Here is a 13658-nt window from a genome sequence, read left to right as displayed (position 1 = left end):
GAGACTAAACATCATCACCCCATAGGAAGGAAGTAACTATGTCTGAATTACACAGACTACCATGAGTGTGTGTGTGTGTGTGTGTTTGTGCATGCATGTCTGATTTACACAGACCAGCGTTTACATCCCACAGCCAAATATTTACCTCTGTGCAACTGCCACCCTCCAACAAAATGCTATGATTAGTCAGAGAGGAGTGTGTATAATGTGTGCTTGTCTGACGTCCTACAAGCTGTGTGTGAATAAATGTGTGTGTGCTGTAAATGCATGTATATGTCTCTGTGTTCATGTTTGCATTTGTCTGTGTGTGTGTGTGTGTGTGTGTGTGTGTGTGTGTGTGTGTGTGTGTACATCTCTGTGTAGGGGTAAGGCTAGAATTGGAGTTCCTGCTGGGACCACCTTGGTGAACAATGGCTCTTTTATTCTGCCAGAACATTTGACTGGACTGTGCGTCGCAACAGCTACACACACACAGACACAGAGGCTGAGAGGAAACACACATACAGAAGGCTTCACACATTCATTCGCAAAATCCTTGGGGTATTCACTGGGGGTCAGTTTTCACTTACACTAGACACGTGTGTGTATGTGTGTCTGCGCTTTTCTTTTTTTGTGTTTTGGTGTGTGTGTGTTGTCAGTAAGGTAATTTGGCCCACAGCTTCAGACAGTGTGGAATGTGATTGTGGTGGTTGGTTACACTTCTGGTTTGAGGGGGCAGGGCAAAGGAAACAAAATCTGTGGAAACCTTTGTAGCAACCAAATTCTTTTTAAGCCAGAAGAGGCTGTGTTTGGTTGTTAATATTTTATGGCATTTATTAAACATTGCACTCCATATAGGACTGCAATGACCTGTCATTACTTTACACACATTAAAATATGACTAAATCTAACACATTGCTCTGTATTAAACAACACTAAACTAAAATGTTGAGCTTTTTTTAAACACGTAATAAAAAAACTGCCTTTACAAATTTTCTGTAAAAATAAAGTTGATTTTTGATTATTTGTTTGCTTTTACATGAGCGTAGAAGCCACAGGATGATGCTTTTACTGTAGTTACTGTACATGAGTTACAGACAGTGGGTTACATGTGGTGTAGAAACATGGCTAGACATTTTGAATACTGTTGCAAGCTTTTAGATGAATTTTCAGGCATTATTGATATTATAGTCCACGGTCACTATTAAAATGAATTTGACAACTACAAGTGCTTGGATTAATGGTTGTTTTTCAATATAAATCTATTAGTAATTTGTTTGATTACCTATTCTAAAGAGCTTATGTGATTGACTCTGTGTCTGTTAGCTTGATTGCTTTAAAAGTTCCAGATGTGTTTGCATTAAATTTTAGCAGAGATGCACCGCGGCCTATCTTAGAAATGATGGACTATTTTTGGGGGAAGGAATCAGAAATGTTATGATTATTATCTTCACAAATATCAGATTGAAAAAAGAAAAATTGGGGGGCACTATGTTGATTACGCCAACAAATCCAGATTTAGATACCGATCTGCATCTGGGGACTCGTTTCATGGGAGTTGTGGAGGGAATTTTCAGCCTTGGCGGAGGCATGAAGTCGCTTACAGTTGTCGTTAATCAAGTAATCCTTTAGTTATCGCTTTGCATAAAGCAATGATTCTTCTGAACCCTACAGAACAAAGTCTGAAAAGGTGCTTTAAATGATGGAAATCAAGTTCATTCTCCCTTCTGGATGACGAGTTCTCACAGTGTGAGCTCATAGTTACTGAAGCAGTGTGACCTATAACCTTTGTGTTGTGCATATCCCCCTGTCTGTGTGTCAGTTGCCTGAAAAAGATAATGAGTATAGGTTTGCCATCTGCAACTGTCCCAATCCCTCTTCTTGATTGCATTGAGCCCTAAATGACCAGATGTTTCATCACTATTATGGCATTAGAGCTGAGCTCAATAGGCAGATGTGTGTCTCTCTTGACTGATTGTTGTGATGACAGAGAAGGTCTGATTACCTTCTCTGATTAGGCCAATGGGTCGCTAATCCTCCCACAGCCGCTACAGATCCTGCGTGTCAGCCGTGCCCTGCACCTCTGAGAGCACTAGTGGGTTATGTAACTCACGCACACACACAGGGGTAGGCACGACAAAGGGGCAAACACACAGGTAGATGAAAGAGAAGTAATATTGTAAATTACATATACAGGATACATAGAGGTCAATTTGCACTGCTTTCCCGCTTGACAGGATGGTGTACACACACACACACACACACACACACACACACACACACACACACACACACACACACACACACACACACAGTGGTAGACAGGATTCTTATGTCAGGGTTTATAACATGAGCTTGGCGGCTCATCCCAAATGTCATGTTTATCTGATCCGTATTAAAGACCCTGTGACAATGGAACAGATGGGGCTGCCTTTTGTACTGCGAGTGCTCATAGGGGACTCACACTCTCACACACACACATATACATATATATCTATGTAGGCTCCCTCTGCTTTCTCTGTTTCTCAGTGGGCCATGTGAGTAGGGTAGAGGTTGTGTGATTGTGTTTAGCCAAGCAGAGTGATTTTGCTCTACAGGGGAGCCAGCCTGCTCTCTCCACGCCAGACGGACAACATAACACACACACATATACAGACGGACATGCATACACACACACACACACACACACACACACACACACACACACACACACACACACACACACACACACACAGCCACTGCAACTCCTGCACAGTATTTTTTTTTTAAATGTCCTTTTCTGGTTTTACTGTCCTAAAAGATCAGCTGAGAACCTTTGCACCATATTTAAATGCTTTCTGTTTTCTGACTAAATTCTTTCAATGTCCTGTTGGGGTTGATTTGTATTGACTTATGTGTTTACGGGTGATTGATCAGTAGCAAATGTGTTCATTGTATCATGCTAGAAGACCCTCCTCTGTAATTTGCTCTGGTTAAAGATGATGAATATCAAAAATGTGGAACTTGGGCACATTCTTCTGTACTTCTCTGTTGATATCTATCATGCAGCACTAATACAGAACTTGAAACATTTTTCACTATGCTGGCACGTACTTGTCATACTGTAGCTCAGTGAACATGAATCAGCCTTTTTTTTCACACACTTCCATGTTTTCTCTTGACTTTTGAAACTCAGGCAGATCATTGTGTTTATTAAATGCAAGTTTACATATTTTTATTTGGTGCAGTGCAACTGTTCTACTGTTCAAAACCTGAAGAGTTATACTCTGTATGAATATGCTCAATATAGCTGGACAAAAACATTAAGCAAACTAAATCTGTGATCTCTGCTTGAACCACGTCAGATTTCTGGGTATAACTGAAAATATTAACTTCCCGAGATGTCTCAAACTTGTATTTGGGCTTCATTTTCTCTTAGTAGTGTGAAATGTGCAGTAACAGATGCATTGTTTTCTAAGTGAGTGAGGTTGAGGACACATTCAACCCACTGGACCAGCACTCGCTCAATCCCGCCTCTGTGTACAGTTCCTGCACATCTTGCCGTGTATGTGCAGAGTTTATATGCAAATCTGTTTCTTAGCATCTTAACTGTATGCAGCTCTAATAGTTTCTGCTTCTACATTTTATAAGTGTGTGTGTGTGTGTGTGTGTGTGTGTGTGTGTGTCTTATTTTTGCTGAGAGTGCCTAAGTGGCCATTGTGCAGTCACAGTGGAGGAGAGGGAGACCAGCTAGCTGCATAAAGCCACCAGTCCAGCTCACAGGCTCCACCAGTAGCCAGCCAGCCCCACTCGGCATGCACCTGGCGTCCCCTCACACACACCACCATTATTAATTGCTAATACATATTTATGTGGCACAAATTTGCCATTTGTTTATGCATAAAATTATCAATAGCGCAGGGCGCTTAGCCAGAGAAAACGGTGACCTTTTTAAAGAGTAATAAATGGAACTATATGTGTGTGTGTGTGTGTTTGTTGTGTGTGTGCCTGTGTGAGTGTTTATCTAATGGCTGATGTTTAAGAGGGATGTGTTGGGTTGGAACAAGGGGAGGAGGGTGGCGTTTTTGCGACTGGATGTGGCAGAAAGGCAGCTGAGGCTTGCCAAGAGGAGATCCAATGATCTGGATGTTTACCCACAGTTTGTTTTTCACACAGGCAATGAGCTGTCTTTGTCCTCAGCTTCATTAGCTGTGTCCCCGTTCTCAGCGGCTGCACTGAGTGTGCCTTTGACTGTGTGTGATGTTCGGTTTGGCCATCTATAAGTGTATTTGTGAGCATATTTATTACCCATTTACAAATGTGCAGGAGTTGCAAGAAGGTGTGGCAACACCATCTACCCTTGTGGTAATGTAATACTACTTTGCCTACTTTTTAGATAGTTGCATAGTTTTGAACAGAACTCAGTAAGATAAAACAATTAGCCCACATTGCTGGCTGTTCAACATATTTTTTTATACTTCCCTTTGCTGACAATACACAGCTGTAACATATAAATATAGATCTGCAGAGATCTGTGTAGCAACTATAGACTAATAAACTTCCTGGTTTGTCGGGAGTTTATGTAGAAGAAAAAACCTCAAGCTGTGAGCTGTGTGTTCCTGCATGCAACCAAAGCATGCTCACATTATTGTTTTGTAGAACCTGGACTACAAATGGAAATCAGAAGCTTCCGGTACAAAAATTTATCCCCTTCCCATATTTATATGAAGTTATCATTTTATAGATTTTAGGTAGAAACTTATTGTACCAGGTTGTAAAGCTATGTTATTTATTATTTGTTCTACATAGCCAGGCTAGTTTTTTCCGCTCTGCTTTCAATCTTAAAACTGTGCATGACTAGCAAATGTAGTGCCACATGTGATAGATTTTAAGTGCTTTGAATCAGAGCAGCACTGTAGACATCTTCATTCTCATATCTGGCAAATTTCTGAGCATGAGATATGAGTAAGCTAGCAATGTGTTGCAGACCTACGCACCTCCACCTCAACGGACAGTCAGTCCAGTGGCTGGACTGAGACTAACTGCTTGGAAAGTTTTAAAATATTGCTTTGAAGTTCCCAAAATTTCACCCAATTCCTTTATCTTAGTAAAACACAACTTGAGACAAGGTGCCACCAACAAAAACACCAGGAAGGAGAAAAGAAAGCGCAGCGCTTTCTCCACAAAGTCGTATTTTAATGAGTAATTACAGCTTTATTTTTCTAAAGAGCAAATACAGTTGCTCCTTTTGTTTTCCGAAATTGTAGGACAAGGACGAGTGCTGTAAACAACCTCCAGAGTTCTTGTGTCATTTCCTGGAGGAAAGAGTCGTTCTTTTGTTCAGATTTTGCACAAAAGATGTTCTGAAAAAAACAAACAAACAAACCCCCCCCATTATATTCGGTTATTCAAAGTTCTGAGTTGCTGTTTTATGCTGGCAGTTCTGTGTTACTCTACCTTGGTAGACCAACTGTAGTTCTTCCTTTTACAGTCATTGCTGTTTTTCTTTTTATCCCATCTTGTTTTTCTTGCCTCTTTTCTTTCTGCTCTGTTGTATATTTATCGATTTTCTGTTTTCTTTGTAGTACATTGTCCTTTTATCTCTCTGATGTCTGCAACACACTTCTATTTCATCTTACTTTGCTGTAATGTTTCCTTAGTGGTGTTTCATCTGGGTGAGTATATGTGTGGCTGTAGTATTGTCAACCTGGCTGTTATTTCTCTGAACGTGGAGTGCAGCTGAAGCTCTCTTTTTAACAGGGTTGGCTGCAGAGCCACCTCTCTGGAGACGCTTGTAGGTCAGCTTTTATTTTCATAACCCCCCCCCCAAACACACACACACACACACGCACACCATATTAAGTAAGTGAACAAGCGACTACTTTTAAAGTAAGCCAAATAATCATACATCAAGTGGGTTGAATGACACTGTCACTGATGCTCTCTTTCCCTCACACACACTGTCGCTCTCTCACTGTCCAACACATGCATGGACACCCCTTTCTGTCTCTTCTCTTCTCTCTCTCTGTAACCCAGCTTTTATGTGGCCTTCATGAGGTCACACACAGGGCTCAAGTCAGTTTCCATGACTACACAGTCAGCATCCAGCCAATCGGCATTTTCAGTTGGCCTCTGTGGGGCCAGTGGGCAGCCAGTAAGCATCATATCTGTACATCTGACAGAGTATAGAGGAAGAGGGGTGCACGTCTGTTTAGATATAAAGGAGGGAGATTAGTGCACAGCCATGAGTCACATACACAATAGTTTTGTTGGGTTTTTATTTTATTTTTTATTTTTTTGTTAAAACAGTTTTCTCTTCAGTGTTGAGTTATATAATGTGCAGCTGCCCCCCCCCCCCCCCCCCCCCCACCACCATCACCACCACCACCCATGCTAAAATTATTAATCGATGTGGAAATCAGAAGAACGGCTATGAGGTAAAGAACGATCTATTACTGTAACATGTCCCAAATCCCCAACTATTATTTTCTTTTTGTATTTACAGAAATAGAAAAATAAATGTTACAGAAAGTCTTCCTCTCATTTGTGGTATTTTGAGAAGTAAAAATGTCTGTTATGTTGGTTAAATGTGTAATTTTATTACAACACTGGAGATTTTTTTTCTTCTTTTTTTTTTTTTGCGGGGGGGCACTGAAAATTTCGTTGTACAGGAAAACCCCTGCCTTAACTGGTGGCACTGGTTAAAAATTGCTCTTAAACTTTTGTATTTTATTTGTAACCAAGATAATGAAAGCTGAGAGAGGAGTATGAGGAAGGGGAAGTTCTGTCTCTTTCCATAGACACTATACAGAGCATGCCAGTAAATTCTCTTCTTGACAAGACAGTGTCACAAAAAAGCATCTGAAACTCCAGTTGACCTGAAACGAACATCCCAGATTTAGACAAATGTTTACATATGCCACAAAACCTCCTCGCGTTTGTCTCAGTAATCTGTACATCCAGAGGCATGCATTCAGGGTCAAGGTCACTGTGTTTCATGGTTAAATAAACAGTGTTGGGTCCATAAGACAATGATAATTTTTTTGTATTCTTGCCTCTGTACACCAGCATGGTGACTTTTGAATGAAATCATCAAGATATGATTGTGATGCAGACTTTCAGCGTTCAACAAATGCTGTGTTTTCTTCCTTAAGATGCTTTCAGTATTGTTTTCAGTAATTGAAACGCATGCTGTGATCAGTTGATGTTATTAATGTTAGATTGTTGATTGGGGTACTCCTAAAGGTTTTTTTTTTTAATCTCTCTGATGGGTTTATTTGGGTTTTCAGTCTAATGACTGCTTCCGCTACTTGCCTCAACATGTTTTTGGACCTCATATTGAGAATTATAGTAAACAACTACCACATGCAAGTTCAAAAGTTACTCCATTTGTTATGGAACAAGAACAAGAACAACAACAATGGCCTTACTTGGACATGAAACTTTCAGTCAAGTGTGTAGTTGTTATTAAACCCCTAAAATAAAGCTGAAAGTTTTCATATCCTGATTGACTGATTAAAAATCCACCGTTGTGACGTTTAAAGGCAAAACTGCTAAATTTTGCCTCTATGCATCGTCATTGTGGACGTAACTATGCTTACATGAATTATATTCTATTTTTCTGTTATTTTATTTTATACTCCAATATACAGTTGCAGGTAAAATGTAAAAGAAAAAAAAATTTTAAACCCTTAAACAGCTCATCCAGAGAGAGTCTTTATTTCTGATTCAAGATCGACTTTTTTGTAGTTGCTTTTTATCACTTTAACTGGCAGCTCACTGAATCTGGGAAGCAGATATCCCAGGTTTCTGAACTGAGATGCTTTGTCTTGATGCATGCTCAATCATCCAGGCAAGGAAATCCCAAAAGGTTGATTCTGTTCATCTGGACGCAGCGTTGTCAGTGGGAGAAACGTTTCGTCACTCATCCGAGTGACTTCTTCAGTCTCAGCTGACTGCAGGTTTCCCCAATCTTTGAAACAGTGCCTTTGCACAGTGACTGAAACTAGCCCACTGAATGAACAATGGGCTGTGAGGTCAGTTCCTTGATCATTAATATACAAATTGTCATGACTGTTGATCAACCACCTTGGGGAAACCTGCAGTCAGCTGAGACTGAAGAAGTCACTCGGATGAGTGACGAAACATTTCTCCCACTGAAAACTCTACGTCCAGATCAACAGAATCAAATTTTCGGGACTGAGAAGTTTTGTTTATAGTGGTGGACCTCGAGAATTTGTTGGGCAAAATGCCCTTGCTGAATTTTCCTTGTTTCCAAAGGTGGGGTTAAACTAGGGTAAATTAGGGCACAGGGATCTGGAGATGTGAGACCATTTAAAAGGTAAACGGTGAGATGGAGAAATGGCACATGGCGGGCAGGGAGAGTGGGATCTTTATTTATTTGTTTAATTATTGTTATGTGTGGTTAGTGAAAGCTAAGGGAGAAGCAGGCAGATAAGTACAGCTGAGACAAAAGAGGCATATGGAGCTTGACTCTTGACATGTATTTTGTGTGGTAGCACTGAAAAATACCCCTGAGGTCAGTTTGTCCTTCTATGGCTTGTTTCAGAGTTTCATTAAAACAAAGTGAGCTAATGTTGTATTTATGGCTTTGAATTTGCAGTAGCAGAGCAAAGAGAGCTGATGGGAAGGCAGGAAGAAAAACATCCAGGCAGACAGATAGGTAAGTTGACAGCCTGTCGGGCAAATGGAAAGTGAGGTGTGAGCTGGGTCAGCTTAGTTTAGGCATATGGCTCTTGCCAGCCCAGAGACTCAGTACTGAGGGACCATGAGGACAGAATAGGATAGAAAAGACCAACATGCCATCTGGACAAGGGACAAAGAGAAGGAGATGGCTTGAGTAGTGTGTGTGTGTGTGTGTGTGTGTGTGTGTGTGTGTGTGTGTGTGTGTGTGTGTGTGTGTGTGTGTGTGCGTGTGTGCGCACGCATGACAGATTGAGTGATGGCTAGCACGCCCCAGTAACAGTACGGCCACTTTAGAACACGGACTGCACTCCCAGGCCTGTTGAGACTGACAGGCATATATGCAGTGGAAGATGTATATAGACATGCACAAACAACATTAACATGCATACACAAACTTGTGTAAACTTATGTATATGCGTGTGGGCAAGTGCATGTGAACACACAAACATGCACACACTTTTGTGGGCCCTTTGACTGAAATTGACTGTATGTCACTGCTGTCTCTTCATCTGCCAGAGCGGCCATCCAGAAAGCCGTGTCCTCAAATCGGACCCTGTGTGTATGTGTGCACGCTCAGTTTTTCCTTTCTATCAGATACCGCTAGAGTGGCATGCTTCACAGGGCATTATATTGTCTGACATATGGGTTTTGCTCCTCTGCTCTGTCCAAGAAGCAAGGCCAAGTGGGCAGGCTAGGAATGGAGCTTTGGGTTTGATCCAGTTTCCATCAAGTCCAGTTGTCTTTAATGTTAGCTGAAATTGGGGTAGTAGCGAGGCTCCACTAATGGGGTCATCGGCCCAAACGCTTGGATCACTTTGTTGTGTGTTGGTTTCCTGTATAGCTTCTGGGTCAGCAGCAGAGGTTAGGAGAGCAGGTTGTTACCATGAGTCAATGTGACAGACACACTTTCTGCGAATAGCTTACCTACATGCTGTTCCTAAAATCAGCCTTTCATTTGGTTTCCAGTCAAAAATCAATGAAAACTTTGGGCTAAACATCTGTTTAGCCCATTTACTTATGTTATTTTTCTGTTCAAAGTTATATTGTTGTTGAGTAAAAATCCAGAGGGAAGCAGGTCTGGTTTCTTCAACGCTTTAGTGGTCCATTCACTCCAGTATACAGGACTCGTAAATCTTAAACATAGTCAGTGTGATGTGAACCTGCAGTGGTTGTGTGGATGGCATTTTCTGGCCTCATGCTTGGTTTTGAAAAGTTCTACATAAATAGAAATACAGTTAAGTAAAAGTTACTTTAGTTAGATATAGTAATAATGCAAACTAGACTAAAAGTAAATGGATTAAAAATAAACTAGAACGAGCAGAAACTAACTGTTAAAAAGTAACTTTGAAGAAGTTTGTAAAAGGCCCTCCTGTAATCTTGCAGAAGTGCTAAAAAGGTGTCAGAGTTCAGTCCTCACAGCTTTCATATAGATGTGCACAGACATATTGGCGTGGCAGTCCTTCTTAAAATCACACTCTGTAAGTTTCTTGACTCTGTCTCTTGTTCTCTGCAGTGTTACGTCAACACTCTCATAGGCTGCTATCTTCTGTCCATCAGACACTAATAGCAACGCGCTTCTCCAGCCTCCAGTCGGCTGAGATGGAAAAAGAGTCTTTCTGATACTTTCCACACATGCACACACACATTACGAGTTATAAATCTCAGAAGAAATCATTTCAGGCCAGGTGTGTATACCTGAGATGGAGGAGGTAAACCATCTAACTGGGCGATCGTGGCTCAAGAGTTGGGAGTTTGCCTTGTAATCGGAAGGTTGCCAGTTCGAGCCCCAGCTTGGACAGTCTCGGTCGTTGTGTCCTTGGGCAAGACACTTCACCCGTTGCCTACTGGTGGTGGTCAGAGGGCCCGGTGGCGCCAGTGTTCAGCAGCCTCGCCTCTGTCAGTGCGCCCCAGCGTGGCTGTGGCTACATGTAGCTGCCATCACCAGTGTGTGAATGTGTGCGTGAATGGGTGGATGACTGAATGTGTAAAGCGCTTTGGGTTCCTTAGGGACTAGTAAAGCGCTATACAAATACAGGCCATTTACCATTTATCTAACTGGGTGTCTGCGTGTGTGGTTTTTTTTTTTTTTTTTTTTTTAATAGGATTCCTTAAATCCTTTGACCTGTGCTTTGGCTATGAATGTTAACCAGGACTTATTAGGTGAATGTGAACATGTGATGTGACCCCTTTTTTTAGGTGTGTGTGTCTGTGTGTGTGTTTGAGAGAGGCACAGAGTGGGTGGGTTGGTGTGTTTACAAGCTTGCGGGTGCTGAGGAGCTGATGGCATAAACAGATAGAGCTGTGATGGAGGATGTATGCTCTTTTGTTTGAGTTTAAGAGACAAACGACTGTCCGAAATGCACTGACAACCATGGACACACACACAGGCGCACCATCCTTACTCTGCTGCATGTATACACCAGACGTCAGAACTTAAGTGCTCTGTAACAAAGGGTTAGTTTATCCCTGCGTTTCACTGTAAATACGGGGGTGAGTAATACTAAAAAGGCTGGCCTTTGGTCACTGAAGCCACGCACATCTGAGAGATAGTGAAAGAAAGTGTGTGGCTGGATGGGTAGGAGTATGCAGTATTTCTAAGGGCCTTGTGGTCCCTCTATGTTCCTTTTTGAAGGTGCTGTGTGTTTAGAGCAGGGCGATATGATCAAAAATATTTATCACGATATACATTTGAAAATTTGCGATAACGATATAACTGACACTATAATTGACACTAGACAAAATACTTTACAACTCCTCAACTTTATTAGTGCAAAACAAAAAACATCAATGTATTTTCATTTAAACAAGCAGCTTTTTTAAGTGCATTAAAATTAAATAAAAAATTAACAGTGCAAATGTAAATCCTTGCTGACAGTTTAACCAAAAGGCATTTCCAGTGGAAATTAGCCGACATATCCTCAACATAACCATGTATAATATCCACTAGGGCTGGGCGATATGACCTAAAATCCATATCGCAGTATAATTTGAAGCATGTGCAGTAATGATATATATTGCAATATATTATTTTTTTTGTCTTCTCCTGTATAACTTATTTTCCACCCTAAAAATCCATTAATTTTCTCAAAAATCGAGATTGCGCCTTATGTATGAATTCTGGTTGTGTTTACTGACCTCGAACCGATTTTATGTAATACATGGCGCTCGAAAGGAAGACAAGAAGAAGGTGCTCCATGAGAAAACTGAGAATTTACATTCATTTGACTTAAATGGAATATGCCAAGATAGGAAGATGTACTCAGCATGTGCCAAAAACTAGTTTCTGGAGAGACTGTCTTCCATTTGCTCACTCAGTCTTTGGAAGCAGCTTGTCACTTTTAACTGTGAAACATTAACACTGTGTGATTCACTACAAGGTTCAGCTACCATACCATGACACAAAGGCAATGCTGCAACAGGAGACTGGAGGTTTTTATCGGGAGTGCCAGCATCTGCACCAAACCAGGCTAGGATCCACATCATCTAGGAGGAACTGGAGAAATGGCAAGATAAAAGCTAGTCTCTGTAAATGCTGAATGTTTTGCAGCCTTAAGGCTTGTGAGATTTTTTTTTTTTTTTTGCTTTTTATAGTGCATACATGCAGATAAGCAACAAGGTGCAAATGACATTGTTCACATGCTGGCCGTGTAGCTCGAGGAAAATATTGTAAGAGTATATCTTAAAGGGGTCAGATGGTGCATTTTGCACATTGTAGAAATATGTCTTGTTGTATATTACTGTAACGTGTGTGCATCCTAATTTGTATATATGACACGGGCAGTGCACATTGCTATTAGTCGTTTTTGCTTGTGGTTGTTAAACTCCACGAGGTACATTTAAATGTAGAAGGCCAGTAGAGACTGCCAAACTTGTCAGTACAGTTGCTGCTTCTTTATAGCACTTATAAGGACTTCAGTGCACCATGATGAGCATCTTCATCATGAGAGGAGATCCTGTAGTCCACATGGTAGAGAGGCATGCACTGTACTATAAAAGCTCGTTGAGACATGAAAGTGAAAATCTTTGTGTTAATATCGGTGAAACCTCTCACAACATGGCTGGGATTAAGCTATTGTTATCATGGCAAGCCTGATGCCATACATCAGACACGCACACACAAACACACACGTATGCATACATACACAAAGCTCAGCAGTGGGAGCACATCATCTGTCACCCAGGGCCCAGGCGGAGGGGCGACAGATTGTCCTGACGGTGTTCCTTCAGGTCCCATTGCTCCAAATGCGTGCACACACACACGCGCACACACACACACACACACACAATCTGTCCACTAACATACTGTTCTCATAGTATTACCTCAGAGTGAAGGCAGGGCAGTTTGACTGCCTTTATCTCAGAGGAGTATTAGTCAGAACAGTCACATTTAAAGAAATTCTGATGCTTTTGGTACAATTACAATTACACTTGACACACTCTCTCTCTCTCTCTCTCTCTCTCTCTCTCACACTCACACTCACACACACACTCTCACACACACACTCACACACACACACACACACACACAGACATGCAGTGAGATTAACCTTGTACAGATCAAACGGGGGGAGCAGGGCTTTCGACGCAGAATAAATGAATCTCACATCAATGGCTTTCTGTAGCTATATGATATGGCATATTGTGGCGAGATCAAAACGCCTGCTTGACGTATTAAACCGTCACAAAACAGCTACGTTAATTAAACATCAAGAGCAGACATTCTATATCCTGACCCAGAGATAATCAAGGGTCTTTTCAGTATCAAAGTGCTGCTCAGTAAACGGTAGGCCTTTAAAGATCGTCATCCATAAACATTACCTGGCTTTGTTCTTTTACTCTCTCGGAGCCCGCACAAACCTTTCTCTTTTTCCTGCTCCTCATTCTTATGTTCTGTTAGCTCGTGCTCACTTCTCCTCCACCTTTTCCCCAGACTTGCATCTATGTGCAAAGAGCTGTGGGCCACATGGATTGTCTGGGCTAACGGCCTTTCCAAA

General features: G+C 41.4%; 1 protein-coding gene across 1 annotated transcript in view; it reads left to right on the top strand.

Annotated features, from left to right (window-relative positions):
* Nucleotides 1-13658, top strand: part of sox5 (SRY-box transcription factor 5) — a 323149-nt gene that overhangs the window by 33188 nt on the left and 276303 nt on the right. The window contains exon 3 of the mRNA XM_086268027.1: nucleotides 8582-8641. The gene's annotated coding sequence lies outside the window, so the exon portion shown is untranslated. The remainder of the gene's footprint in view (nucleotides 1-8581; nucleotides 8642-13658) is intronic.

Source organism: Aulonocara sp. 'chitande type north' Nkhata Bay, linkage group LG17 (assembly GCF_057382095.1).
Source record: "Aulonocara sp. 'chitande type north' Nkhata Bay isolate Kocher_YH1m ecotype deep benthic linkage group LG17, A_spYH_male_GT1.1, whole genome shotgun sequence".
Classification (NCBI taxonomy): domain Eukaryota; kingdom Metazoa; phylum Chordata; class Actinopteri; order Cichliformes; family Cichlidae; genus Aulonocara; species Aulonocara sp. 'chitande type north' Nkhata Bay.
Note: the sequence above shows the minus strand (reverse complement) of the source record. Positions and strands in the feature narration are given on the sequence as shown.